The sequence below is a fragment of the Leptonotus elevatus genome, chromosome 3 (genome assembly GCF_054856555.1).
Source record: "Leptonotus elevatus isolate MCC_2025b chromosome 3, RoL_Lele_1.0, whole genome shotgun sequence".
Taxonomy (NCBI): domain Eukaryota; kingdom Metazoa; phylum Chordata; class Actinopteri; order Syngnathiformes; family Syngnathidae; genus Leptonotus; species Leptonotus elevatus.
This window is the reverse complement of record NC_141241.1, coordinates 4,963,810-4,978,787: the sequence shown is the minus strand read 5'-3', so window position 1 is coordinate 4,978,787 and position 14,978 is coordinate 4,963,810. Positions and strand designations below refer to the sequence as shown.

The following is a 14,978-nucleotide window of genomic DNA, read 5'->3' as shown; positions in this document are numbered from 1 at the left end:
TTAATACAAAAAGAGGGGGGAAATGTCTGCCCAGCCCTCGTATGTGAATTTAACTGAAATATCACATTGTAGACAGACTTATTGATCCTGAGGGAAATCCGCTAGTCTCACTGTACTGCTGGCCGCCTGATTGTCTGTGATGCACATGCGCAGTCGTGGTAATCCGGGTCATCCGTGATGTCAACAGAAGCGCTATGGCTAATGCTGTGTCATGGCTAACCGGTGTTAGCAACATAGTCCAAAAGTTAGGGCGTATTTCACCCAAACTACTTAATGCGATGCAAACCTGCCGTTGATGGCAGCACAGCGGTGATAAATAAGCGTCTAAAGAATAATAATGTTGTGGCTTATACCTGGTTTCATTTCTGACATAGGGACAGTCATGTTTGGAAGTTAGCATTAGCTCACACAGGTTACGGTGTTTGTTTGATGTAATGTAACATGTCATGTTTGATTACCCTAACATTGTAGCATCGAATTTGGGTTATCAAGACATTAGTCTCCTGTTTATCAACAACCACTACACAGATACTGACCATATGCCAAAGCACGAAGTAGCACACCCTCGCTCGCTCACGCAGACTTCCTGGTCCCCAGACTCGCAAACAGAATGATGCCTTTTCGGAAACCGGAAACAACAGCACTGCTTAAAGCCTGAGAAGGGTGAAATATCCTTACAACTATTTTGTTTTTGTATTTACTGACGTATTCATAGTGCAAATGTGCTTAGTTTATAGTTTTTGGTTCCCTTTCAAAATGTACTGACTGACATTTACAGCTAAACATTTTCATAATTTATGAACATGTCAGGAATGCTGGTACAAATAAAAGTTGAACCTTAGTTGTCTTTATTGTTAATTTGCATAGGCCTTAAATAATTAAAATGGTAAGATAATGGTTACACACAGTATGAGAGCAGCTGCTTGCTGATAAGATATGCTGCAAATTACATATGATGCGATTAGTCGACTAAACTACTGTTGCTGACTAGTCGACTAGCAATCCATTGTGGCAGCCCTAATGCACACTAACTGCTTTTTCCCTTCTGTCTTATCCAAAGCATACTTTGAAAATGCTCGATTTATTTAAGTCAGTGTTTATGATGGTTCCAGTAAATAATATATACACGTTGCTGTGCTATCAAGCTCATTATCTTAAGCAGCACTGACCGGGCCACTGAATGCTCATCCTCTGCTTTTGAAGATTTGTGTTTTCAATGTTTCAACGAGCATAATATAACCATCATGTCATTTTAAAGTTTGAGAGTTGTTTTCAAAACATAACATTTTGCATCCTCAACATTGTCTCTATTGTTGAGTAGCCAAAATATCCCCAAGTTAGTTACTGAAAGAAGGTCCTGGGGAAACGGGCCCTGCAGTAAGCTATAAAGTGAGATGATGTGAGGATGCTGCAGTGCTGGGTGGGGGGATGGTAGAGTTGTTATGGCCTGGGTGAATCTCAATCATCAAGGCCCTTTATTAGGGCTGGCCTTTTGATGGGCCAGCTGCAGCCATTCATCTCCCCATTTACATTGAAATGCAACAACAGGAAGGGGGAAGGAGAAGATCGGGGAGGTGTGTGTGTCTACGCTTGCTGGATGTGAATGAAATGCAAAGACATACCTAAATACCAAAGATAGGAGTGCCGTCAGTTGGTGCTTAGGGTTCCTACCATGTCTAGCCACCTATCTTTTGTGTTTCCCTAGCCTGTTGTGGGGCAGTATACCTAACCATAACAAAGGATCTAAGCGCCCTTTTTGACCAGTGCGTGCATTTGCAAACGTCAGCTCTTTCCTGTCTTTACAGCCTGGCTGATGGCAATAAAGACCCTGTGATTCATGTCACGGTCCCAATTTAACAACACTTACACATGCTGCTTTTTGTGGTTTTCATTCCTCACGGAGTGTTATTTTCCAATGACGAGCCATTTCAATTTATGAAGCTGCTGTTGACTTGATTCTCCATCTTTTGATACTGTTTCGCTATCATAGATCTGTTATTGGAAATTGGAAAGGCTTGTGCTGTGTTGCATTCTGGCAAACGGCGCTAGTGTGTCACTTTTCTTTCTAGGATAAGTACAATTTTCTCATAGTCCTAGACCTACAGGCCAGTGATTTAGGGGCAGGCGGTTTCAGAAAACGATGATACAACTCAACAGAGAAAGCCTAGGGCTGGCTGGGTGATAAGGCCTAAGATTCATGTTGTGGTACAAGTTGAATCCCTTCACAGTAATGATATATATCGCTGTATGAACTTAAGTGTAAGAATTATAATGGAATTATTTCTGAAGGGATTTTGTCAGTAACAGAAAAAACTAATATACAGTAATGTCATTTTAAAAACATTTAGTGGGCAGATCTCAAAATAAAAATTCAGCGCTCCATTGTTGCAAACAAACACAAATACCATTGATCTGATTGGTCATTGGAAGCGGAAGGTTTCAGCGCGAGCAGAGACGTCAACGCTGTAATTAAAGCATCGCCGCGTAAGGTGCACGTAATAAGACTTTGAGGCGAGTAACTATCTAACGTGTTTGATCTTTTTAGCCTTGCGAGGTAATTTAAAAAAAATTAAATACACACAATTTGGTCTGACCCTCCAGGAAAAACTTCGCTTTACCGTTTACTACTCGCTTAACTAGAATACTCCCTGGCAGGTAAACATCACCTCATTCTTCCTGCACAGGATCTTCCCTCATAACAACAGACTGGTTGGCACATGTTGAGGCTTGTGCAACCGCTCAATTTCCATGCTTGAAAAACTTCCCAAACACATTTGTTATCTTAACAGAAATATATTCTGTTCAAGAAAATGCAGTCTAAAGAGGGTATAATAGGTAGTGAAGGATGGTTTCCTGGAATTACTTGTTTTTCCCAATAGGGGTAGGAAAAAATCGATATTGCAATGTATTGTTGTGCTCTGTTGCAATAAATATATCGATACACTAACGGCAGTATCGATATTTTATGACAGTACACCAGCGCAAAGCACATAATGGATTTTCCCAGTCATTCAGACATGTCAATGAAGCTGGAAACATACTCAACTTACACCTACACCAAGGCTAACTTAAAAAATAAAGCTTTACCAAACAATAAATTGATGCCAATGCAATTGCCTTGGTGGGCTTTTACTTTGAAGTCCGGCTGTGCAGCGACTTGACCGCCAGCTTGACTTCCTTTTTCGACGTGTTGGCTTATATATCGAAGTTTTATTGAAATTACACGTTTTCTACAAACATTTTCACAATGCCATCCCAAAAGTATATTTAACCGCTAATTTAGGATACTAAGAAACCGCTAGTTAATTACGTCATCATTGTATGATACTCCACAAGTCTCCGTCGTTAGTGGCTAGCAGATAGTGTTAGCATTAGTGCCTGGCTGGTATGGTGGCCCTAAAGTGCAAAAAAGGGCTGGCACCAGTAATGACCTACCAGACTTGCTTTCTTTACTAGGAAGGGAATGTGCCTTAAATTGAACTTGATCTTTTTCGTTATATAAAAAAAAAGAAGAGATAATAGAACGTTGTCTTCATTTATTTTATAAAACACCTCTTCCAATAAATAAAAACATTAAACTCAAAATGTCAAATATTGATGTTTAGATTTTAGGAAAACCACTTTAAGCCATTAATACCTTGTTATTTTATGCATGGACCAGGTATAAAATAAGAATGTATCTGTCTCTTATTGCACTTAAAGTTGTGTTCCTAAATCCTAAACGACCAAATTAGACATTTTGAGTTGATTTTTTATTATTATTATTTAATGGGTGTAAAAGTGTTTTATAAAATAAATCAATTTATCTTGTTTTGTTTTGTTTTATCATCCAAAAAAAACGATTCGATCTGTAACTCAAATCCGTGATCCAATCCGAACTGTGACTTTTGTGATCCTTTGCTGTCACCATCAGTACTTAATCTCTCCTGTCCTGTTTGTGGCGGCGCTAATCATTAAATGTTGGTAAAGTAGGCAGAAGCAGTGGCGAAGAAGAACAGTTGGCAAGTGTTCACTGTCACTCACATACTTAATATCGTGATAAATCGTTGACAAAATTCATACAAGACAATATATCGAATATTGTAGATATCATGTATTGTGTTATTATCGTTATTGTGGGCCACATATAGTCACAGTATCGAATCGTGAGTTACCCGTATCGTCCCACCCCTATTTCCCACCATACTACATTCTAGAATCGAGATGTTTATTGCATACGATGTGTTCTCATCTGTGGGTATGCAGTTGTGTTATACACTCAGCAGTGAATCTTTTTGTAGAAACAGCAGCCAGCGGGGTAATCTCTGTCGTTAGTAGGGCAGTCTCGCCCCCATCCCCAAGTTACCATTTTCTAACAGAAGCCCAAGGTCAGCGTAGCCTCTTTTCTTGTTTTTCTCTTGAGCTGAAGAATCTTATCGTTCCATAGCAGCATGTTATTCTTTTCATCCTTTTTTCCATCAGTCAAGTGGCTTTTTAGAAGTTGGCATTCAAAGTAGCTGCGTTTCCATTACAGTTCTTCACAAAGTAAGGCACAATTCTCGTAATGTTCCGTCTCTCGAGATCTCGCAGTTCTGTAGGAGGTGCTCATGATGTTTACGGAAGACGGATGCCCGGAGTTGTTAAGATTACTAAACATCACTCATTGGGCGGGTTCGGGCATTTGGTGTTGGTGTTGTATGTGCGCGCGCTTATAACTCATGTTATGGTGCGGACGGAGACAACGGATTTCAACGACGACGTGCGCTGTCACTCGATTGCTCGTTGGGACGTGCATGGAACGGCGGCCTGGGCTCTATAGCTAAATCGCTTTGTGTTTAAAAAGACTTGTTTTATCCCCTCAGGAGGCAGTTCCGACATGAAAGCGAGTAGCCCCGTCCTATTTCCTTACCTCCGCGACCGGGCGGGGTCACATGACTACAGGGAATGCGCAAAAAGTGTTTTCATTACATTTTTCGAAAAACCACCTCATGAAAGTGTAAAAACTTTTTTTGCGATATTTGAGTTTTTTTTTTAATTGTATTTCCATTACCAGCTTGTTTATGCGCAACTTGCCTTTTGCGCTAAACTGAGGGTAATGGAAACCTCGTGACAGTTCTTTTGAGCCGACAACAGAACATATGCATGCATACAGGTAAAGCCTAGCCAGATAAGCCATACTTGAATTGTTAATACGTTCAAATATTAATAGTCTGGCTTTTTAGAAAACTGCTTGCTACAATCTGTCAAGAACGTTTGTTCGTTGAAAGCCGAAGTTTTCTTAATGTTTTATTTACTGAAATTGTAAAAGCTAAAAATGGCAACTCTATTTCGAAGTTCTCATTCTTTGCCATGAAATTTTAATTGAATGAAATTTCACCTATTTTACAGGGGGTTCTGATTTTGGTTAATGCATTTTGGTTTATGTTTCATTTATGGGTCATTTGGCTTCTGGTATGTTCTGTAAGAAGAGCTCAGAAGTGCATCCTGTATTAAGCTACCCGTGCTTCATTACGTTACATTACATAATAATTTGTGGTGTTGGGGAAAAATGGTTTGAATAGGCAAAAAGGTATAAATCGTCATTTCTTTGAATTTACTTAACTTGAATGAATAATCTTAATTGGCCATGTAAAAAAAAGAGAAAAAAAAGGACGTTTTCTTTGGAAGTTTGAGACACCGTCTATTATTACAGCAACAGACAACTATAACAGAAACACTTGGGATATAACACCATAGTCATTAAGCAATGTAAGAATAACATTTTTGAAGTAATACCGAACAATGACAGCTGTGCAAATGATGCGGCGAGATAGGTGCAAAATAAAGTGGTGACCAGTGGTGTAGCAGTTATGTTACAATGACAATTGCGTAGATGATGCAGAGAATCATCACTCAACAAAAAGTGACCAGCTCTGAGTAATTCTGATAGAACCAGAGTCTTTGAGAAATGTGTCAATGTGTCCAGTGGTGTGAAATGGTGATCAACAGTTATGCAAATAATAAGAGTGCCGAGAGCTACAATAATGAATACAGTAATACTGTCTCTCAGGGATGTGCAAAATTGGTAAATATTTGCAAAAGTCAACTTTTTAGGGAGTTAATAGCAACAGGGAAATAGCTTTTGGAATGGCTGTTGATTTTGGTGTGCATAGTTCAATAGCACCTCGGAGGGAAGGAGCTGCCTGGAAGAGGTGGTGACCAGGATGTGGCGTTTCCAAGAGAATTTTGCCAGTTCTTGTCTAAGTTCTTGCAGCGTGCAAGTCTTCACCAGCGGGCAGCACAAAGAATGGAATGCTGTGTCCTTGCTCTTCCAACCTTTACAGCCTTTCTCTGCAGGCCTATTTTGGTTAGTGCATGTGTGGTAATGGCAGGTTGCTCACATGGCTCACACTGCTTTTACACATGCAGACACGCAAACATTTCCGTAACAGTCATACACTTCATATCTGCTGTCTGTTTCATCATATCACTCACTCTCTGGGAATCCTGTGTCGATGAGATTGTTTTGTGCCTGTGACTCCCTCTACTTTCACCACCTTCACGCTCGTTCATTCCCATTCCACAATTGTCAAGATTCCCCTCCGTTAACCACATCCATACAGAAGCTGTGGGTCCTCAGGAAGTTATGTTTGCAGGAAGCTCAGGGCGTTGTAGCTAACTGCCGTGTTTCCTCTTTAGACACAAATAATTTTAAAACGATTTTGCCACTGTGGCAGCCTCTCTGTTTTTCTGCCTTTGAACGACAATGAGCACTCTGACATATATACACACAATTTCTACATATATTTTAAATGTTTAGCAAAAGATTATGGCTTATATTATTGGAAATCATTAGATGTGTTCTGCACCAGCTACATTATAGTGTATGAAGAGCCCTTTTCCAAAAGCACTTTAAATGTTTAAAAAAAAAAAGAGAGAGAGAGAAAAGGCTATAGCATGCCATTCTGTTGTGTACAGTCATTGCACTCATTAGAAATATTATATAAAATATGTATAATATAGTGTTTATATTGACTACGTTTTATATGCAGTCAGTAACCTTTTCAAAACATTCAGGTTTTAAAATGCCATGTAAACGTGCAAAAACTCAAAGATGCTTCCGGTTTTTAAAACGCGAATACCTGTACCCCTTTTCTAACCTGATTTGTTACCTCCTTTGAACATATCTTAATGTTTTTTGTGTGTTCTGCACACTCTATATATGCTCAAGAAATCTTGGTCTATTGCGTACAGGAAGTACATGTATGCATGGCGTCTGTCCACTGTTAAAATACAAGCAGAGATACACAAACATGGCCAAACTTGGACGCAGCGCAGCGACACACTTTTAGAGAGAGGAGGAAACTGACTACTTTTATCAGTGTGATGAATGACATGAAAATAATGTATTTTATCGACGGTACAAAATAAGAAGCGGAAATGACGTCTATTGGTGTCATCACGTGCGTGAGTTGCGTTTTGGATAGGGGCATTCAAATAGATCACGTTATGTTTAAGGGAGTAACTAGTACTCACATATGTAAATGAGTTATATTGTGGCGGCCGTGGCTCACCAGGTTGTCACGAGCCGGTTGTCCAGTAACCGGAAGGTTGGCTATTTAATCCCCACTCTCCCCAAGTCATGTGTCGTCGTGTCCTTGGGCAAGACACTTCACACACATTGCCTCCAGTGCCACTCCCACCAGTGTCGGAAAGGTGCGAATGTTTGGTGGCGGCCGGAGGGGCCGTAGGCGCACACTGGCAGCCACACTTCCATCAGCCTGCCCCAGGGCAGCTGTGGCTACTTAAGTAGCTTACTGCCACCAGAGTGTGAATATGTGAGTGCATGAAGAATGTATCCATTGTAAAATGTCTTTAAGTGTCCAGAAAAGCGCTATAGAAATCGGATGCGTTATTATAATAATTATTATTATTATTCCGAATCTTTCACAACTGGAATATTGGTCTTAACCCGGATTATAAACATTCACTTTTATTGCTCAGATCAACACAATAGCTCACTCTCCAGGCACAACGAATCAATTTACACTCAATCCAAAAGTGTGGTTATTCTTGGTTTGAATGGTCATGCCAGGAGAGGAGATGCCAAAAGTTTACTAAATTAACTCTTTGACTGCCAGACGTTTTCAGAAAAGGGATGCCGCCAGTGCCAGCCGATTTAAGCATTTTGACTGATCTTTCAAGGTCCACAGAAAATGTTCTGTTTGGACTATGGAAACACACGTACTACCAAATGAAAGATTGGACTTTCATCTTTCATCAGAAAAAAAAAGTTTGTTTCTACCTTATTCCGTTCTTTAGTAATCAACAATAGAAAATGGTTAGTTTGACCCAATTTCGCCTGTTTTGGACCAAAATATGGAGAAATCAAGCTTTTAGTGAAACGATATTATTTCATGCATTCTAGTGAATTTGACACTTCTTTTTGTCCATGAATGATGCCACAAACACCTAAATAGTGCTTTACTTCTATAAAACACTACCACCAAGAATGAAAAAGTGTTTTTTGATAGCAAAATACGTTTATTTACATTCAACAGTGTAACAATTTGACAACAATTTGGCAAACTATTTACAAATGTGTGCAACTGTGGTGCTATTTACAAATATGTGGATGTTTCAACGACAGTTTTTCTTTTTGTAACACTCTCCTGCGTGCAAAGAGACGCAACAGCATTTGCACAACAGATTGCCTCTTCGCGTGCGCCACTTTCTTGCAGGCCGTTTTTTTCCGGGGAATAGCAAGTATATACTGCAGTGTGTCATCAAGTCTAATATCAGGATCATGCTACGGTTACGTTACGGTGGTGTTACGTCTCGCTTCCTCGCGTCCTTCAGTTGCTATACCGGGTGGTAGGAGATGTTCTGATCCATTTTATCCACTCCATTCATGGTGGCATCGTAGTCCAGAAACAGTGTCTTCTCCGTGATCAGACTGTACCCGCTCCTCCGATGAATATGCATTGGACTCGGGGTACTCTTCATTGTCCGATCGAATGTCCGCTTGTGCAGCTCCGCGTTTTCCGGCGTTAGCAGCGCTAGCCGGTGAGGCTTTATGACGAGAGAATAACGGCCGCGTATAGCTTCCAACTCCGGCGTCAACCTCGGGAGTGACCATCATCATCATCATCAATGTGCATTGGTCGATGCTTTTCGACTACTCTCCATCGTCCGATCGAATGTCCGCTTGTGCAGAAGTACCCGGCCGGCTATTGTGCGCGTTTTCCGGCCTTAGCAGCGCTAGCCGTGCTAGCCGCGCTTAGCCGGTGAGGCTTACTACGTGTTCATAACAGTCACGCCAAAGCTTCCAACTTTGGCGTAGAGCTCGGAGTCATCATCGTCATCATCATCAATCTGCATTGGTCGATGCCAACTCTCCATCGCCCGATCGAATGTCCGATTGTGTAGAAGTACCCGGCCGGCTATTGTGCGCGTTTTCCGGCCTTAGCAGCGCTAGCCGCGCTAGCCGCGCTTAGCCGGTGAGGCTTACTACGTGTTCATAACAGTCACGCCAAAGCTTCCAACTTTGGCGTAGAGCTCGGAGTCATCATCATCGTTGACATCAATGCGCTTTTTAGTATTGATTGATGCTTTCCGTCTTTGAAAAAAATGCTCAAGCGTGAGCTGCTTGCAACCGGTTGCTTGGGCAGCCATTGTGGGCTTATTCAGCCATGTCTCCTCAACACTCTAGCTCCGCCTCACGTCTTCTACTGACGCCCACGGTGGGCGGCCCATCCAACCTTGTGCAAAGAGAGTCATCGCTGCCCTCTAGGGGCCAAAACGAGTCTTTGACTAATCAGATCTGCCTGATACTTTCAGCACAGCTGCCCAAGGCTTTCCTGCACCCGTTTTTGAAAAAAAAAAAAAAAACATAGGGGACGTCTTTTAACGTCCTCGGCGCCCTTCCCTAGGTTTATGGCAGTCAAAGAGTTAAAAAAAACTAAAAAAAATTGCCATAACAAGCTAATGTTGTCAATATCAAGAATTTTTAAAGAATAGAAACTCGCACACAAATCCCTCCGTCACCACTGCTGGCAAGTTGGTCCTGGCTATAATGGCAAAGGGGGGTACTAGTAGTAACAAACTAACATGATAGATTAGTAGATTTGTTACATGTACTGTCGTTAAATGTATATCCTTACTGTACCTTATTGAAAACAAACAGCCTGTGGCTACTATCACATCTGGTGCATGCTGCTGTAAGGTATTTATCAGTTCATCAGCTGATAACACGCTGCTCTTTTTTTACAGAGGACTATCTTACATAATTTTTTATTCCTTACCTCTATTTGAGCTGTACGCCGTGGCCAATTTTTGGATCTGGTTCAAAAATTATCTTTGTTAGTGTGTGTGTGTGTGTGACAGAGAGTGAGTAAGAGTGAAAGAGAGAGAGGGAACGACAGCTGGTCTGAGAAGTCGTGTGCTGCATGTTGCTCTATAAATCAGTGTGGGGTTATTTTAGTTTTTCTAAAAGAACTGTGAAATTGAAGGACCAAAGTGTCATGCATTCTTTATTGTAGTAGTATCCAGAGTTATGGTGCTAGCTGGACAACTAACTAAATGACTGAACTGTTATGTTTGATGACAGATTTTCTGAAATCGACTCAAAACTTGTATATTACGCCATGACTGCAATTGTCAGTTCCTGTTCTGCACTGATTTGTCCAGTTGATATATTGAAGCAGTAAATTAAAACCAAAACAAACAACTATGTGGGCTCCGCCAACCACCAATTATACTAGTGCGGTCACAAAAGCCCACTTTTAGTCACATTGTCATGCTGAACTGTGGTACGAGGTACAGTATATTTCACTCAGGATTTTTTTATGGTACTATAGAATCTCATTGATAGATCGCTGTCAAAAATGAGAAACCACATTTTTTATAGTACTGGTTCTTCTGCCCACTTAAGCAGTTAGTGTACATATCTCCGCAAAAAGAGTTTGAAGTGTCCTTCCTTCAAGCTCTTTAATTTTCACTCCTGTGAAATCTGTCAAATGAGCACGCTGTGGTGGACTGCAGCATACTTTATTTAGCCTCCGGGGCTAGTGTGGAAGGACATCACCTGAAGCAGCTGTGGGAGACTAAAGTCTAATCCACAATATGCTACAACTCCCAGTTGGGCCTTGCTGTATGAATCCGATACCTATGAAAGGAGAACTAAATGTTGATGTAAGCAAATTACATAATTTCATGAAAGTCTGCTAGCTTAATGCTAACATGTAACACAAAATGCCTTAGGTGGGTTGATGGAAATTAGCAGTGATGTTACGGTAATTATAACCTTATAATTATAAACAAATGCTACTGTCACGCAAACAGAGCCCCGAGTTATAAAACTGCATTGACTGGTTTATTAAATGTTTGCCTGTAAATAATGAATATTAATGTATGCAGTGGTGCCTTGAGATATGATTTGGATGGAATGACTTGTTTCATTTCAAATCAATTGTGGTGTTTCAAACCAAAAAGATGAAAATTGTGTCAATGTCTTAATATTTATAGACCCGACTGTAAACATTAAAGCTGCTGCTGTGCTGTGTTAAAGTGCCGCAATATATTTTCTACTTTGCCTGCAGCCACCATCGGCTCGCATGCCAAGTATGTTGTTTTAGCATTGCCACGATTTGCTAAAATGAAGCAAAAGTGATGTGTCCAGCGAGACTTGAACTGCCATTTCTCCAAGCTCACCTTTCACTTATTTTCTAATGTCATCTCAGTAGCATTTCTGTTACGAAATCATACCTCGAACCAACTGTTCTTGTGGCAAATTGTGCGCAAGTTGTTTATTCTGAAGCCTATGAAGGGATTAGCTAAAAGACATAATGATGGCATCGCCAAAATTGTGCGCAAATTGTTTATTCTGAAGCCTATGAAGGGATTAGCTAAAAGACATAATGATGGCATCGTCACATGACGAAGTTCAAGCGTGCACTGTGAAACAAAGGCATAAACAAGCAGATTTGCAAGTTTTATATTAGGTTTTGAGTGCTAAATGTTTCTCTGGGTTCACAAGGGACATTAATCCGCAAATTTGTGATAAGCGCAGTTTGATACTGAACGAGTAATTGCATTTGCAATTAGATTGCGGTTTGACAAAACGTGATTACGTAATCGGGAAAAACTGCGATTTTAAATGGCCATTGAAACGTAGCGGAAGGAGAGAAAGAGGGAGGGGGAGCATGAACGTCAACGCTGTAACTAAAACCTGGCGCCATAAGTGCACGTAATTTTGGTGAGTTTTTTGTCTGAAACCTTTAGACGAGTGTCTTACATGTTTGATCTTGGTTTTAAACTGAGTGTACATGCAAGTGTGCAGCAGCAGCTGATAAATTTGAGTTCTATATTTTGAGGCTTAATAGGTCTGTATGTAGCCTGGAAATCCAGACTGTCTGGTCAACCACTCTATCAGTTGCATTTCTGAGGCGGGGCAAACCTGAGCTAACAGACAGTGGATTGAACCAATGAGTGAAGAGCGGACACGGCGTCAGAAAAGCTTTTTTCCCGGAGACTGAGTAAAAATACAACATGACTACTAGCCGAAGAGGGACGGTAGTGAATGACGTCGTTGTTTAATGTCGTTGTGGGAAAAACTTGAAGAGTGACGTTGCTCACGAAGACGACGTCACGCAAATAGACGAATTTGATTGGCCTGGCCTGTTTTCGGCCAGTGCCGAATCGCTGTCTATGGACGCCTGTCCAGACCCACTTTCTTCTTTAAAAAAGTGGGTGTGGCTTGCCAGCATAGTCTGTATGTGGCCATATGTTGTGTCGTCCGATTTCATGAATGAAAATTAGGACGGACGAAATCGTCATTACTCACCGTCATTTAGGTGCCACCGCTGCCTCCAAATAACTTATTTGTGTGGCACAACAGCAAATATCAGTACTTTTCAGACTGAAGATTATGACGCACGACGCATCCACTTTTAAGGTTGATGGTAACCGTTTGAAGATATCTTTTTCTTTTTTTGAATGAGCTGATATTTTTCTCTCCATCAGGCCTATGAGCCTGTTACCTTGACAACAGCAGAACATTTTTATCAAGGGCTGTGTGTTTTTTCTGTGCGTTGTAACTGTGGCAAGGCAGCGCTGAGCAAAAAAAAAAACAGAACATTAACTGTCGCAAGCTTTGCTGCCATCTTATCATTGCAGCTGTCATTTTAGATTTCTGGTTTATTGTTCAATTGACATTTTCATCATCATCGTTATTTTTGACTGGCTCCTTATAACAGTGCAGTACAACGTAACAGTAGCCCAATCAGGATGACTCTCACATTTCCAAATACTAAAATGACATTTTGTCCCTGTTTCCCTTCTTTTAAGATACAAAACCAATCAGCAGTTACCAGATTCAAAAGATTGGTTGTTTTGTATTGACTGCCATTCACACCTTCTATGCAGATGCTTAATCCTGCGGTTTTTGTAAATCTTGTATTTGCTTGAGAATGGTCGGGGGATCATTGTGCATTGGTCCCTGCCTGCTGAAGTCAGACCTCATCAATAATGTAGATGTTTTTGTAGAAGAGATGTGTGGTGTGCATGTCTTTTTCTGTAATCTTTCCCTCCCCCAATGGTCCATTCCTCCCCCTCTCCCCAGCAGTCTCCCCAGACTCTCCAGTGTCAGCTTTCCTCTCCAGTGTTTGTGCATTGAAGAGCAGATGACTAAATCTAATTAGTGGAGATATTACAATAAGCTCTGATACCTGATGCTTGGACATACTGCAGGCCAAACCCGGGCTTGTTATGCAAAGCCACCGGTGCTTCCAATGAATATTTGTTGTTTGGGTTCATAACAATGCCAATGCAGTAACCATTTCTGAGTTCTGTTGAATGTAAACCTTTCAGTTAGCATAGCAACATCAACAACGTATTTTAACTGTACTGTATTAAACGGTCATAGGGTTTTGTAGTATAAACTAGCTACTCATAATACTACTATGAGTTGTTTTACTTTCATATACTCATATTGATTGTGGCTCTGGTTGTAGCAACTGAAATGATCATTTAAAAAAATACAGGAAAATATGGTAGATAATTTTAATATTCATGAAATTGGCCAATTAAGGCCCCTTAAATTGGCCAATTATGCCCTATAGTGCCAAAGCACATTGCCCCTCTCTCACGCTGGTCCTTGCTCACAGCGCTGCAGTCGAACACATTTGTGCAAATCATCACGCCGTGATATGACATTGCATTACTGCAACTGTGCCCCAAGTCGAGTTGGTGTTAGTCAGAACAGCACTTAGAGGCGTCAACACTCTCTTTCATACTCAACTCTGCATACACTATGCAATTTTACAATGGTTTGAAATTCCAACTTGCACTGTATGATGTTGCACATTTTTTTCCCCCTCGCGTTTAACTCTCAGTGGGTTGAAGAGCAATCTGATGATCTCAGTAGCTTTCTTAATGTTTACTGTTCATGAAATATATTGAATACATAATTGTTTAAGCCGAGGCCTTGCTTGTTAGCAAAGATTACTATATTATTGGGGGAAAAATACAAATGTTGAGAATGTGCTCATGTCGAAACGGCATCTAAGCAGGGGTTCACATAACAATTTTGGTGTGCTTAGAGGTGGTTTGTTGCTATTTTTTCCCTAACACACTGACCCCATGGATGAACTTAAAGCATATTTGGGGAAAGTATGGCCTTGAGCTCATTCGCAGTCTCTGACCGGCCTTCGCAACATTATTGAAGTCAAAATAAAAATGTTAAAGTATGCGCTGCATTTATTTGTAAGTATTTAAGTGTAAGTGAACATGAGCAGCGATTTGTCTAGAGTATTGCCAACTTAAGAGGTGCTATCACTGTATTTAATGACTTTTCCCAACATTCCAGCAACACATTTTCAATGAATAGCACCAATACTAACTGGTTTTCTCAACATTCTTATTTCCTGCACAATGGAGGGAAGAGAGGAATTTGTCCTGGTAATGATTTGGGAGTCGTAAGAATGGCTAATCGTGGTTTGTGCTCAAAATGAAGCTTCTGT

The 14,978-nt window shown here is 40.7% G+C and overlaps 1 protein-coding gene across 4 annotated transcripts in view; it reads left to right on the top strand.

Moving 5' to 3' along the window:
• ankrd11 (ankyrin repeat domain 11) overlaps positions 1-14,978 on the top strand; it is an 82,233-nt gene that overhangs the window by 9,727 nt on the left and 57,528 nt on the right. The gene's annotated exons all lie outside the window — the stretch shown is intronic.